Raw genomic sequence first — 13,543 nt, forward strand, 5'->3', positions numbered from 1 at the left:
GGTCACAGGACATCATGATTTTTAAATACATAGGTGAAAAGAAACTACCAAGTAGTGTGGGGCCTCTGCAGGACATGCTTGGTAATCTGGTGGTAGCACCAGATGATGAAACTAATCTCTAACAGATTCTTTGCTTCCATTTTCCTGAGCAGCGACAGGGATATCCCCCCCACTGGGATTCTGGATGGACCCAGGAGAGGTGCAGCCAGGACCAGGGTCAGTGAGGACTTAGTCAGGGAACTTCTGGAGGGACTAGACGTGTTCAAATCAGCAGGTCCTGATGATCTCCACCCCAGAGTGCTTAGGGAATTGGCAGAGTTCATTGCAGGACCCCAGCACAGCTTTATGAGCACTCATGGTGCTCTGGTGAGGTGCGGGATGACTGGAAAAGGGACAATGTGGTCCTTGTTTTCAAAAAAGGGATAAAAGAGGACCCAGGAAACTATAGGCCCATTAGTCTTACCTCAGTCCTCAGGAAGCTGTTTGAGAAAATTATCCAGGAACACATCTGTGAGGGGCCAGCAGGGAGTTTATGCTTAGGGGCAATCAACATGGGTTCATTAGAGGCAGGTCCTGTCAGACCAACCTGGTGACCTTCTATGACCATGTCACAAAAGCCTTGGATGCAGGTGTCGCAGTGGACGTAGTCTTCCTGGACTTTAGGAAGGCCTTCAACACTGAAAAATTAGGCGTCTGTGGTGTCGACACCTACACAATCAGATGGGTTACAAACTGGCTGGAGGGCCACACCCAGAGTGGTGGTAGATGGGCCTATTTTGACCTGGAGAGATGTGAGCAGTGGGGTCCCCCAGGGCCCAGTCCTCGGGCCCGCACTGTTCAATATCTTCATCGGCACTTTGGACAAGTGGGTGAAAAGCATCTTGTTCAAGTTCACAGATGACAGTAAGACACGGGGAGAAGTGAGCAAGCTAGAAGAGAGCCACAGGCTACAACTAGATCTTGATAGGTTACAGGGGTGGGCAGATGAGAATAGGATGGGTTTCAATATGGACAAGTGCAAGGTGTTGCACCTGGGGAGGAAGAACCAGCAGCATATCTACAGGCTGGGGAACTCCCTTCTCGTCAGTGCAGAGGCAGAAAAGGATCTTGGAGTCCTTACTGATGCCAAGATGAACATGGACTGCCAATGTGGGGACATAGTCAGAAAGGCTAACCGCACTTTGTTATGCATCCACAGATGCACCTGGAGCAGGTCCAAAGAGGTGATCCTCCCCCTCTATGCGGCACTGGTCAGGCCACAGCTGGAGTATTGCATCCAGTTCTGGGCACCGCACTTCAGGAGGGATGTGGACAGCATGGAGAGGGTGTAGAGGAGGACGACTTGCATGATCAGGGGGCAGCAGGGCAGGCCCTATGAGGAGAAGCTACGGGACCTGAACCTGTTCAGCCTCCACAAGAGAAGATTGAGAGGGGGATCTAGTGGCTGCCTATAAACTTGCTAAGGGGGACCAGCAGGTAATGGGAGAGTCCCTGCTCTCCGGAGCACTACTGGGGGTAACAAGGAACAACAGCCATAAGTTGCCTGAGAGTAGATTCAAGCTAGATATCAGGAGGTACTACTTCACAGTCAGGGCGGCCAGGAGCTGGAACAAACTTCCAGGGGAAGTGGTCTTGCCCCTACCCTGGGGGTCTTCAAAAGGAGACTAGACAGCCACCAACCAGGGTCATTTGACAATAGCATGCTTTCCTGCCCATGGCAGGGGGTCGGACTAGATGATTTGCTTAGGTCCCTTCCAACCCGACCAATTATGAAATTCCTCTGCAGATCAGATGTCCATCACTGTGACAAGAATTCGGTTAGGTACAGGGCCTAGTGAAAACCAGACGAAGAGGTCAGTTTGCTTTTCTCATGCTTTTTTCCGCCCTTATTCCCTCCTGCGAATTTTCTTAGGGAAGTCCCCAAATGCTTTCTGTAGCAAAATGAAGACCTTATAGACCATTTCTACACTAGGGAATCTCACATGATCTGAAATGTGTCTTTCTGCCTACTTTTAAAATCATAGAAATGATGGGCTGGAAGGGACCTCAAAACATCCTTGGATCCAACCTCCCTCCTGATGCTTAAAAGCGGTTCGTTTCTCTGGAGGCCACTAAAATCACAGACACACACTCATTAGATGGCACGAAAGGTGTATTTGCAAATAGGGTCAGAGCAGAGTCAAAAACTCAGATTACTCTGAATCCACCAAGGAATTTTGCAGGCTGTATTTATCTCCTCCCTCCTGGGCACGTGTGCAGAAACAGGAACTCTTACAGCTCACTGCTGTTTCATACAAACATACATGTGGTTACATCACTACATATGTCGCATGTATATTATAATGAACTACTTAAGTATGCAGGGCGGAGAGGTAAATATGCATCAGCTAATTAAGCATGCTCAGAGAGTACTATAGGTCACCAAGAGTTTAAACCCCCCCCCCTTTCAAGGACACAGTCAGTTGAATTCCAGCTTCTGTAATCTGCATGAGAAAGGCTAGGGAGAAGCTGGGGGAGAGTCTGCGATTTAGTATAAGAAGAGCTGTGGCAAGACTGGGCAAGGAAAGAAGTCCTTGGCAGTGTTTCTTTCTTGTCAGGTGCAAGATGCAAGCTGTGCATTTCTAATAATACTCCATTTCTAACACTCCTGTGGACCAGAATACTGCCCAGGGGGTAGCTAGTACAGGGGTCCAGGAAAGGTGGTCCTTCCTCAAGGAGGTGATCCTTGGGGCACAGCAGGACACAATTCCTCTGCGCAGGAAGGTGGGAAAAGGGTCCAAGAAACCTCCATGGCTGAGCACGGATATCCAGGCTGGCCTGAGGGCAAAGAAAAAAGCGTACTGGCGGTGGAAGCAGAGGGCAGGGACAGAGGAGGAGTACACCTCCCTGATCTGAGCTTGTAGGGATTTGGTGAGGAAGGCGAAAGCAGCACTGGAGCTTAGATTAGCTCCTGGGATTAAGGATAACAAAAAGTCCTTCTTCAAGTATATAGGTAGCAAGAAGTAGTCTCGGGGTAACACTGGACCCCTACGGAGCAGGGCAGGGCAGTTGGTGATGGACGCACGAGAGAAGGCCGAATTCTTCAACAAGATCTTTGCCTCCGTGTTCCTGTCCGCTGACAAGGGCATGCTCTCGGGTGACAGCGCAGAGAGGCCCGGGAAGGCTGCGAGTCCCCCGACTGTTAGTTCAGACCTAGTTAAGGATTACCTGGAGGGCTTAGATGTGTCCAAGTTGGCAGGCCCGGATGACCTTCATCTGCAGGTGCTGAGGGGATTGGCTGGTGTCATTGCGGAGCCATTGGCATGGCTGTTGGAGGACTCCTGGTGCTCGGGCCAAGTCCCTGATGACTGGAAAAGGGCCAGTGTGGTCCCTATTTTCAAGAAGGGGAGGAAGGAAGAGCCTGGCAACTACAGGCCAGTCAGCCTCACTTCTATGCTGGGGAAGGTCTTGGAAAAAATGATCAAGGGCCACATTTGTGAGAGCCCTGCAGGGGAAGGGATGCTGAGGGGTCACCAGCACGGGTTCGTGCCAGGCCGATCCTGCCTGACCAACCTGGTCTCTTCCTGTGACCAGGGAACAAAGACCCTAGATGGGAGGGAGGAAGTCGATGTCGTCATCTTGGACTTCCAGAAGGCTTCGACACAGCGTCCCCCCCAGTTCTGGTGGGCAAGCTGAGGGGCTGCGGCATGGACGAATGCACAGTCACACGGGTGGCAAACGGGCTCCGGGGGCGCACCCAGAGGGGGGTGGTGGACGGGTCAATGTCCACCTGGGGGGTGTGGGCAGCGGAGTCCCCCAGGGCTCGGTCCTTGGGCCGGTGCTGTTCAAGATCTTCATTAGCGACCTGGACGAGGGGGTGGAGAGCACCCTGTGCAAGTTTGCTGATGACACCAAGCTGTGGGGTAAAGCGACTACACCGGCAGGCAGGGACCGCGTCCAGGCAGACCTGGACAGGTTGGAGAAGTGGGCGGATCTGAACAGGATGCGGTTCGACAAGGACAAGTGCAGGGTGCTGCACCTGGGGAGAGGGAACCAGCATTGTGGCTATAGGTTAGGGGCTGCCCCTCCCGGCAGCACAGAGGCAGAGAGGGATCTTGGAGTCAGGGTTGATGCCAGGATGAATACGAGTCGCCAATGCGCCGAAGCAATAGCAACCACACCCTGTCCTGCATCAACAGGGGCATCACTAACAGATCCAGACAGGTCTTGCTCCCCCTCTATGCGGCGCTGGTCAGGCCGTGGCTGGAGTCCTGTGTCCAGTCCTGGGCGCCGCACTTCATGAGGGACGTGGGGAACCTGGAGAGGGTCCAGAGGAGGCCACGCGTATGGCTGGGGGCCTCCGTGGCCAGCCCTATGAGGAGAGGCCGAAGGACCTGAATCTCTTCAGTCTCCGCAAGATGAGACTGAGGGGGATCTTGTGGCTGCTACAACCTCATCAGGGGCCAGCAGCAGGGACTCGGGGAAAGTCTGTTCCCCAGGGCCCCCTTGGAGTCACCAGGAACAATGGCCACAAGCTGAGGGGGGAAAGGTTTAGGTTGGATATTAGGAAGAACTACTTCACTGTGAGGGTGGCCAGAGCCTGGAACAGGCTTCCCAGAGAGGGGGTGCTCTCACCTTCCCTGGGGATCTTCAAGAGGAGACTGGACAGGCACCTGGCTGGGGTCGTATGACCCCTGCCCCCCCAGTGCTCCTTCCTGCCCATGGCAGGGGGTCGGACTTGATAATCTGTCTAGGTCCCTCCCGACCCAGTGACTCTATGGTGCTCTGGTGAGGTCCCAGATGACTGGAAAAGGGACAATGTAATCCTCATTTTCAAAAAAGGGAGAAAAGAGGACCCAAGAAACGATAGGAACATTAGTCTTACCTCAGTCTTCGGGAAGCTGTTTGAGAAAATTATCTAGGAAATCATCTGTGAGGGGCCAGCGGGGAGTTTATGCTTAGGAGCAATCAACATGGGTTCATTAGAGGCAGGTCCTGTCAGACCAACCTGGTGACCTTCTATGACCATGTCACAAAAGCCTTGGATGCAGGTGTCGCAGTGGACATAGTCTTCCTGGACTTTAGGAAGGCCTTCAACACTGAAAAATTAGGTGTCTGTGGTGTCAACACCTACACAGTCATATGGGTTGCAAATTGGCTGGAAGGCCGCACCCGGAGTGGTGGCTGATGGGTCTATTTCCACCTGGAGGGATGTGAGTAGTGGGGTCCCCCAGGGCCCAGTCCTCAGGCCCGCACTGTTCAATATCTTCATCGGTGGTTTGGACAAGAGGGTGAAAAGCACCTTGTTCAAGTTCACAGATGACACTAAGATGTGTGGAGAAGTGAGCAAGCCAGAAGAGCGGGACAGGCTACAACTAGATGTCAACAGATTACAGAGGTGGGTGGATGAGAACAGGATGGGTTTCCACACTGACAAGTACAGGGTGCTGCACCTGGGGAGGAAGAACCAGCACCATACCTACAGGTTGGGGAACTCCCTTCTCACCAGCACAGAGGCAGAAAAGGATCTTGGAATCACTACTGATTCCAAGATGAACATGGCCACCAATGTGGGGACATGGTCAGGAAGGCCAACCGCACTTTGTTATGCATCCACAGATGCACCTCGAGCAGGTCCAAAGAGGTGATCCTCCCCCTCTATGGAGCACTGGTCAGGCCACAGCTGGAGTACTGCATCCAGTTCTGGGCACTGCACTTCAGGAGGGACGTGGACAACACGGAGAGGGTCCAGAGGAGGCCACTTGCATGATTGGGGGGCAGCAGGGCAGGCCCTATGCGGAGAGGCGACAGGACCTGAACCTGTTCAGCCTCCAGAAAGAAGATTGAGAGGGGGATCTGGTGGCTGCCTATAAACTTGCCAAGGGGGACCAGCAGGCAATGGGAGAGTCCCTGTTCCTCCGAGCACTACTGGGGGTAACAAGGAACAACAGCCATAAGTTGCCTGAGAGTAGATTCAGGCTAGATATCAGGAGGCGCTACTTCACAGTCAGCACGGCCAGGAGCTGGAACCAGCTTCCAGGGGAAGTGGTGCTTGCCCCTACCCTGGGGGTCTTCAAAATGAGGCTAGACAGCCACCGACCAGGGTCATTTATTCCAGATTGTGGTCACCCAGATTGTGAAGAAGTTATTCCTTACATCCAACCTGAAACCATCCTGTAACACAGTGGCAGGCAACTATTTCAGCTGGAAAGCTGCTTAATGAGTTTTGGTGAACATTTCAGGGTTGCAAGGGTGGCCTCGTTCCTGGACCACGTAGCCGCCGTCTTGATCAGAAGTCCTGCCCCTGACCTCTGACCTTTGCCCCTGGAAGTTCCTCCTCTTACCCCGGAAGTACTCTTTGGGAAGGGGGTTTGCCATCTTGGAACCAGAAAAATAAGAAATTATAGACTAAAAATCAACAGTCATAATTACATATTTTAATTTTTGTCCTGCTTTGCGAGTGTTTGCGGTGTATATAGAGATTCACAGAAGTGTAGGGCTAGAAGGGACCTCATGAGATCACTGGGTCCAGGTCCCATACTGCGGGCAGGAAAGACTGCTGGGGTCCAGTTTCCTTTTGAAGGTCTCCAGAGTAGACGCTTGCATCACCTGTGCTAGGAGTCTGGTTCCCACGAACTGTAAAGATTTTCCTGATATCCAGTCTGAAACCTTCTTCTAGGAGCTTATGACTGTTGCTCCTAGTTTTCCCTTGGGGCACTTTTGTGAATAGTTATTTGCCTAGCCCCTGATGCTCTCCCCCGACGCATTTTTAAGCTACCACGCAATTCCCCTGAAGCTGCCTCTTTTCTAGGCTGAACAGTTCCATTTCTGTCAACCGTGCCTCGTACGGCTTGCTCTTCAAGTCTCTAATCCTACGAGTGGCTCTTATCTGAACTTCCCCGCAAACCGGGGGGGGGGTGGGTCCCCCTCGGCCAATCGCACCAACAGGGAGTGGGGGGAGGGTCTCCCTTCAACCAATCATGAGATGCCTTATTGCAAGACAGCTGTGGCTGCTTCTGGGAGCGCCATGGTGCTCCACTGCCCACCCAGCAGTTGCAGGAGGGGCACCGGTGCTCCTGCCGGCCACCACTGCCTGTCACCTAAGCGGCAAGCACAGCCAGTCAGGGGGTGCGCCGACACGCTCAGGGTGTGCACCCCCAAGTAAATGATGTCAACGTCGTCTCCCTTATCCAGGTGGTGAGTAACCTGGTCGTAGAAGGAGATGAGGTTGGGCAGACATGACCTACCCATGAGAACTGCTGGCTGTCCTTCAGCATTTTGCCTTCTATTAACTTACCACATATGGGCTCCTTGAGAAATGTTTCAAGGATTTTTCCTGGGATTGATGTCGGGCTGATTGCCCTGTAGTTCCCTGGGTCCTCTCTCTGAAGTGATTCCATAATAGCTCAAAATAAGGAAAGGCTGAGGGCTCTGGGACTCCTCAGCCTGAAAAAGGGAAGGCTGAGAGGGGACTTGGTAGCAGCTCACCGCTACATCAAGGGCATAGATCCAGGGGTCGGTGAACAACTGTTCACCAGGGCAGCCTTGCCTAAAAATCAGAAGTAATGGCCACAAACTCCCTGAAGACCATTTCATGCTCAACATTAGGAAAAACTTCTTCACAGCCAGGGTGTGCAGACTGTGGAATAAGCTTCCTCCAGATATGGTGCTATCGCCTACCCTGGAAATCTTCAAGAGGAGACTGGATGGTCTCCTTGCTGGGCTCACCTGACCCCAGTTGTCTTTCCTTCCTGGTGCAGGGGGCTGGACTCGATGATCTTCCAAGGCCCCTTCTGGCCTGACAACTTATGTGCCTTTGGAACCACCCTTAAGGTAACTAGAGGATGCTATCAAATGCCCACCCCCACCGCTTCCCCTACCCAGTCGTCTTTTCTCCAGGCTATATAAGCCCAGTTCCCTCAGCTTCTCCTCCCAAGTCATGTCCCCCAGCCCCCTCAGCACCTTGTTGCCCTCTGCTGGCTATCTTCAACCTGTCCACATCCTTTCTCTATTTGGGGCCCCGAGAACAGGACCCAGTACTCGACATGTGTACTCACCAGTGAAGAATAGAGGGAAAGAATTACTTCCGTCGATTTGCTGGCAACGCTCCTACCAATGCAGCCCAGGATGCCGTCATCCTTCCTGGCGACAAGGGCACACTGTTGACTCAAATCCAACGTATTGTCCACTGTAACTATGGGGTTTATCCTTGGCCATTGGGTTCTGGGATGGGGCACTCACTCAGACCTCCGTGCCCCTGGGGTTGTCCTTGAGTCCGCATTCAGCAGAGACCGGTGGGACAGCATTTATTAGGAAACAGGATTTAGCAGCACACACGCACTCACAGCTTGCAGGGGAAACCACACGCACCAACAAGCCGCAACTACAAGGTATCGGGGGAAACTGGACCGTTCCACCGCAGGCTCCTTAAAGGTACACTTCATATAGCAGAGTAACCCCAGGTCCTTTTCTGCAGAGCTGCTCTTTAGCCAGGTGGTCCCAAGCCTGTAGCGGTGCCTGGGGTTGTTCCATCCTAAGTACGGGGCTTTGCACTTGTTCTTCTTGGACCTCATACGATTTATTTTGGCCCAATCCTCCCATTTGTCTAGTCCACTCTGAATCTCAGCCTCACCCCCTCATGTAGCTATTACTCCCCCCAGCTTGGTGTCATGCATGGCCTTGCTTAGGGTGCACTCCATCCCTTCTTCCAGATTGTTAAGGAAGATACTGAACAAAACCTGCCCCAGAACCAACCCCTGGCCACTCCACTTGATACTGGCTGCCAAATAGATCTTGAGATATCGATCACTACCTGTTGAGTCTGATGATCCAGCCAGCTTTCTATCCACTTTACAGTCCATTCATCCAACCCAGACTTCCTTATCTTGCTTGCAAGAATGCTGTGGGAGACAGCATCAAAAGCCTTGCTAAAAATCAAGGGTTATGCTGTCCACTGCTTTCCCTGCATCCATACAGCCAGTCATGTTATCATAGAAAGCAATCAGGTTTGTTCCTAATCACATTCTGATCCTGCAAGTTCTTCACAATGGATTCCTTGAAGACCTGCTCCATGATTATTCCAGGGACTGAGGTGAGGGTGACTGGTCTGTAGTCCCCTGGATCATCTTTCTCCTTTTCTTAAGGATGGGTGCTGAATTTGCCCTTTTCTGATTATCCAGGACCTCCCCCAGTTGTCATGAGTTTTCAAAGATAATGGCCAGTGGCTCTTCCGTCACATCAGCCAATTCCCTTAGCACCCTCCACTGCATTGCATCTGATCCCATGGACTTGCACATGTCCAGATTTTCAAAATAGCCCCTAACCTGCTCTTTCACCACTGAGGGATGCTCCCCTTTTTCCCAAACGGTGCTGCCTGGTGCAGTAGTCTGGGACCTGACCTTGCCTATGAAGATTGTGGGAATAACGGTCACAAGCTGGCAGAGGGTAGGTTTAGGTTGGATATCAGGAGGCGTGACTTCACGGTCAGGGTGGCTAGGGTCTGGAACCAGCTTCCAAGAGAAGTGGTGCAGGCCCCTACCCTGGGGGTGTTTAAGGGGAGGTTAGATGAACACCTTGCTGGGGTCGTTTGACCCCAGTACTCTTTCCTGCCATGGCAGGGGGTCGGACTCGATGATCTGCTCAGGTCCCTTCCGACCCTAGAAACTATGAAAAAAGACATTGAGCACTTCAGCCTTTTCATCATCATCTCTCACTAGGTTCCCTCCCCCATTGAGTAAGAGACCCACACTTTCCCCGAGCTTCCTCCTTTGCTGACATACTTGTAGAAACCCTTCTTGTTCCCCTTCACATCCCTTGCTAGCTGCTACTTCAATAATGCTTTGGCTTTCCTGATTTCATCTACTCATGCCTGAGCAAAATTCTCATACTCCTCCCTACTAATGTGTCCAATTTTCTACTTCTTGTAAGCTTCCTTTTTGTGTTTAATTTCACTGAAGAATCTTATGCTAATCCAAGCTGGCCACCTGCCATACTTGCTAGTCTTCCTGCCTATTGGGATGGTTTGTTCCTGCATCCTCAGTAAGGTATCTTTAAAATACAACCAGCTCTTCTGGACTCCTTTCCCCTTCAGACTCACTTCCCACAGGATCCTACTACTCTTCATTACCCGGAAGGAGTCAAAGTCTGCTTTTCTGAAGGCCACAGTCCACACTCTCCTGATCTCCTTCCTTTCTTTTGTCAGGATCCTGAGCTCGAGCATCTTGTGGTCACTGCTGCCCAACCTGCCATCCACTTCTACGTCCCCCACCAACTCTTCCAACTTGGGGAGCAGTAGGTCAAGAAGAGCAGTCCCCCTTGTTGCTCTCTGCAACACTTGCACCAGGAAGTTGTCTCCAACACTGTCCAAAAGCCTCCTGGGTTGCCCGGGCATTGCTGTATTGCCCTCCCAGCAGATGTCAGGGGGATTGAAGTCCCCCATGAGAACCAGGGCCTGTGATCTGGAGGTTTCTGCTAATTGTCTGAAGAAAGTCTCATCTTCCTCATCCTCCAGGTCTGGTGGTCTAAAGCAAGCACCCAGCATGACATCAGCCTTCTTGCTGTTCCCTTGAAACTTAACCCAGAAACTATCAAAATACTAGTTTCACAGAGAAGCTCTTAGAAATCATAAAGCTCTTTTACATACAGCATTAATCCTCCTCCTCTTCTACCCTGCCTGTCCTTTCTGACGTTTGTACCCATTCATGACAGTACTCCAGTTAGGTGAGCTATTCAACCAAGTCTGTTATTCCAATCATGTCACAGGTCCTTGACTGTGTGAGACGAGAGACAGTTCAGCCTTCTGACCCTTGACAGGACTGCAGTGGTCTGTTGGGCCTGCAAGGCCTTGCCTAGAAATGAGTGCATTTAAGAGTTGGCACCCGTGCACAGCCTATGCAATTACACAACTTGTTTTTCTGTGAAAAGTCTAACAAAAAAGCCTATTTGTACATATCCCACTCATATCCAAGGCAGGAGGACCCTGGTACTGAGGAGTAGAGTATGGATAGAAGAAGACACAAAGTAGTATGTTCATAAAAAAAGAAACCTGTTGATGAAAAACAAACTTACCTAACTGGTGTCCAGATGACTAAAGGACTGTAAATATCGCCATCTTGAAAAGAGAAAAAACAAGCTGCTTCCTCTCTGATCCCGATTGTGTCTAAAGACTGAAAGACATCTGAGCTTCCTTCAGGGAGCCAGCCAGCTCTGTGATGTCTGCCCAGCTGACAGAGAAGTGTGTTCACAGGACTGGTAATATGCACATATAATTGAATTGCTGGCTAAAACTTTGTCTATATGTATTCCAGTAGTTGATACTTTGCAAGGATCAATAAACTGATCTATGAAGGAACCAAAAGATTACAGCATATTCTTAAGACAATATCAATCCTGTTTGCTTGGTCTCCAGTTGGGAGGAGCACAAGTTTCCCTCTTAAGGCAAAGGGACACTCCAAAGCATAAAAGACAAAGGATCAGACAGGGCTCTAGTGCTGGACAGACCGGGCAGCACTGAGGGCCCCTGAACAGCTACTGGAGGGGAGGTCACTGCAGGGGAGGTAGGTGGCAAGTTCACCTCTTGGGTCACACCACCGTCACCATCTCCAGATTGTTAACAAAACGTAACCTGCTTTCCATTCCTCCACTGACTCGTGCTGCCTTTTTTCTACTCAGCTAAAGAAATCCCCTGAGCAGGGATGATCTCAGCAGGGTGCAGGGCCCAGCCCCCAAACACAAGGAAGCTGGCGGCAGATTCGGCAGTGGGGAGGGGGGGTGGCAAGGGGCTGGACACAAAACCAGCAGCAGCACAGAGTTGCCGCGCTGCGCCACCCAGCTCTGCGGGGCCCCCAAAGCGTGGGACCTGGGGCGGTCGCCCCGATTTGCCCCTCCCTAGTGATGGCTCTGCGCCTGAGGATGGAGTATTTCCTCCCTGTGAAAGCACCTGCATCCTCTCATCCTTCTTCTGAACAAACTCAAGAGACTGGGCTGCCTGGGTCTCTCCCTGGAAGGCAATCTCTGCAGTCCATGAATCATTTGGTGACTCTTCTCTGCCTCATCCCATGTTCACCCTCCTTTAACACTGCTAGCAGTTTTCCCATGTTCCAGACTCGGTCTTGGTGCCACTGCACTCACCACCTCGGCTAGAGGAGACAGGCCCGCTGCTCGTCTCCTCGCACGACACTCCCAGTACAGAAACTCCTAACAGCAGCTCCAGGCAGATGCAGAAAGCTGAGTTGTGTCTGAGAAACTTACTGCTCCAGAGGAAATGGCTCCATCCCTGCAGCTCGAAATTCACCTTCTGGTCCCACTGGCATGGAGGTGCTCCCCTCACTCACTGCAGGCTGTGATCCACTGAACCAGTATCCCCCAAGCACAGCCCTGCCACCTGTCTACACGCAGCACAGGCTGGCCTCTGCACCTCTTGTTAGCTTGGGCAAGGACACGGTGGCCCCAGCCCCAGCCCTACAAGCAGCCCAAAGGCAGCACAGGATCCCCAGGGCATTTGTCCAGCCACAATGAAGTCAGTGCAGCCAGAAGTGCACAGGTCTTGGTGGCTCATGCTGGTGGCTTTGGGGGTAATTGTGTGACCAAACACAGGAAATGCATGGAAAACACTGAGAAATGCTGGAATGGCTGGTCTCATAATGGAAGCGAGTATTATTCAGGATACAAGAGGGGAAGAGCTAGGCATGAGTGGGAGCTCCATATACCACAAAGCTTCCAGATATCAAAAGCAATGCCTGAAAAGGAGCAAATTATTGGAAGCAAAATGCAACAAAATGGGGACAGTGCCCTCCAGCCCCTTCCCCAAGCAGCACAAATCTGAGCACTCAGGGGAGGCCTAGTGACCCCCCAGAGTCCTTCTGGGCACCAGGAAACGGTTGAAGAGCTGGTCCCACCAAAATGACTCACAAACCTCCATGTAGCTTCATTTGCCTAGCAAGTTGAATAATGAAATACAGACGAGAGCTCAATGATCAGAAGGTACAGTAAAGCCTATCCAACAAGTGATGACCATGTATGGAATGTAGACAAGGTTCTTTGGGTAAATGTGATATCTAAAGAGTCATAGAAAATTAGGGTTGGAAGGGACCTCAGGAGCTCATCTAGTCCAAACCCCTGCTCAAAGCAGGACCATCTCCAATTAAATCATCCCAGTCGAAACTTTGTCTACCCAGGTTTTGAAAACCTTCAAGGATGAAGCTTTCACCACCTCTCTGGGTAACCTGTTCCAGTATTTTACTACACTCCTAGTGATAAAACACTTCCTAATATCAAACCTAAACTTCCCTTGCTGCAACTTGAGCCCATTGCTCCTTGCTCTGGCATCTGCCACCACTGAGAACAGCCCAGCTCCATCCTCTTCTGAGCCCTCCTGCAGCTACTTGAAGGCTGCTATTCAATCCCACCTCAGACTTCTCTGGACCAAATAAGCCAAATCAGCCTCTCCTCAAAGTGCCCATGCTCCCTCACCATTTTGTTGCCCTCTGATGGACTCTCCAATGTGTCCACATCCTTTTGGTAGAGGTAGGCCCACAACTGGACACGACTCCAGATGTGGCCTCCA

General features: G+C 51.5%; 1 protein-coding gene across 1 annotated transcript in view; it reads right to left on the reverse strand.

Annotated features, from left to right (window-relative positions):
• The window catches only part of LOC149869885 (uncharacterized), a 499,172-nt gene that overhangs the window by 173,214 nt on the left and 312,415 nt on the right, over positions 1 to 13,543 (reverse strand). The window lies entirely within an intron of this gene.

This window comes from Crocodylus siamensis, chromosome 2 (genome assembly GCF_052110815.1).
Source record: "Crocodylus siamensis isolate JL-2025a chromosome 2, ASM5211081v1, whole genome shotgun sequence".
NCBI classification, from domain to species: domain Eukaryota; kingdom Metazoa; phylum Chordata; order Crocodylia; family Crocodylidae; genus Crocodylus; species Crocodylus siamensis.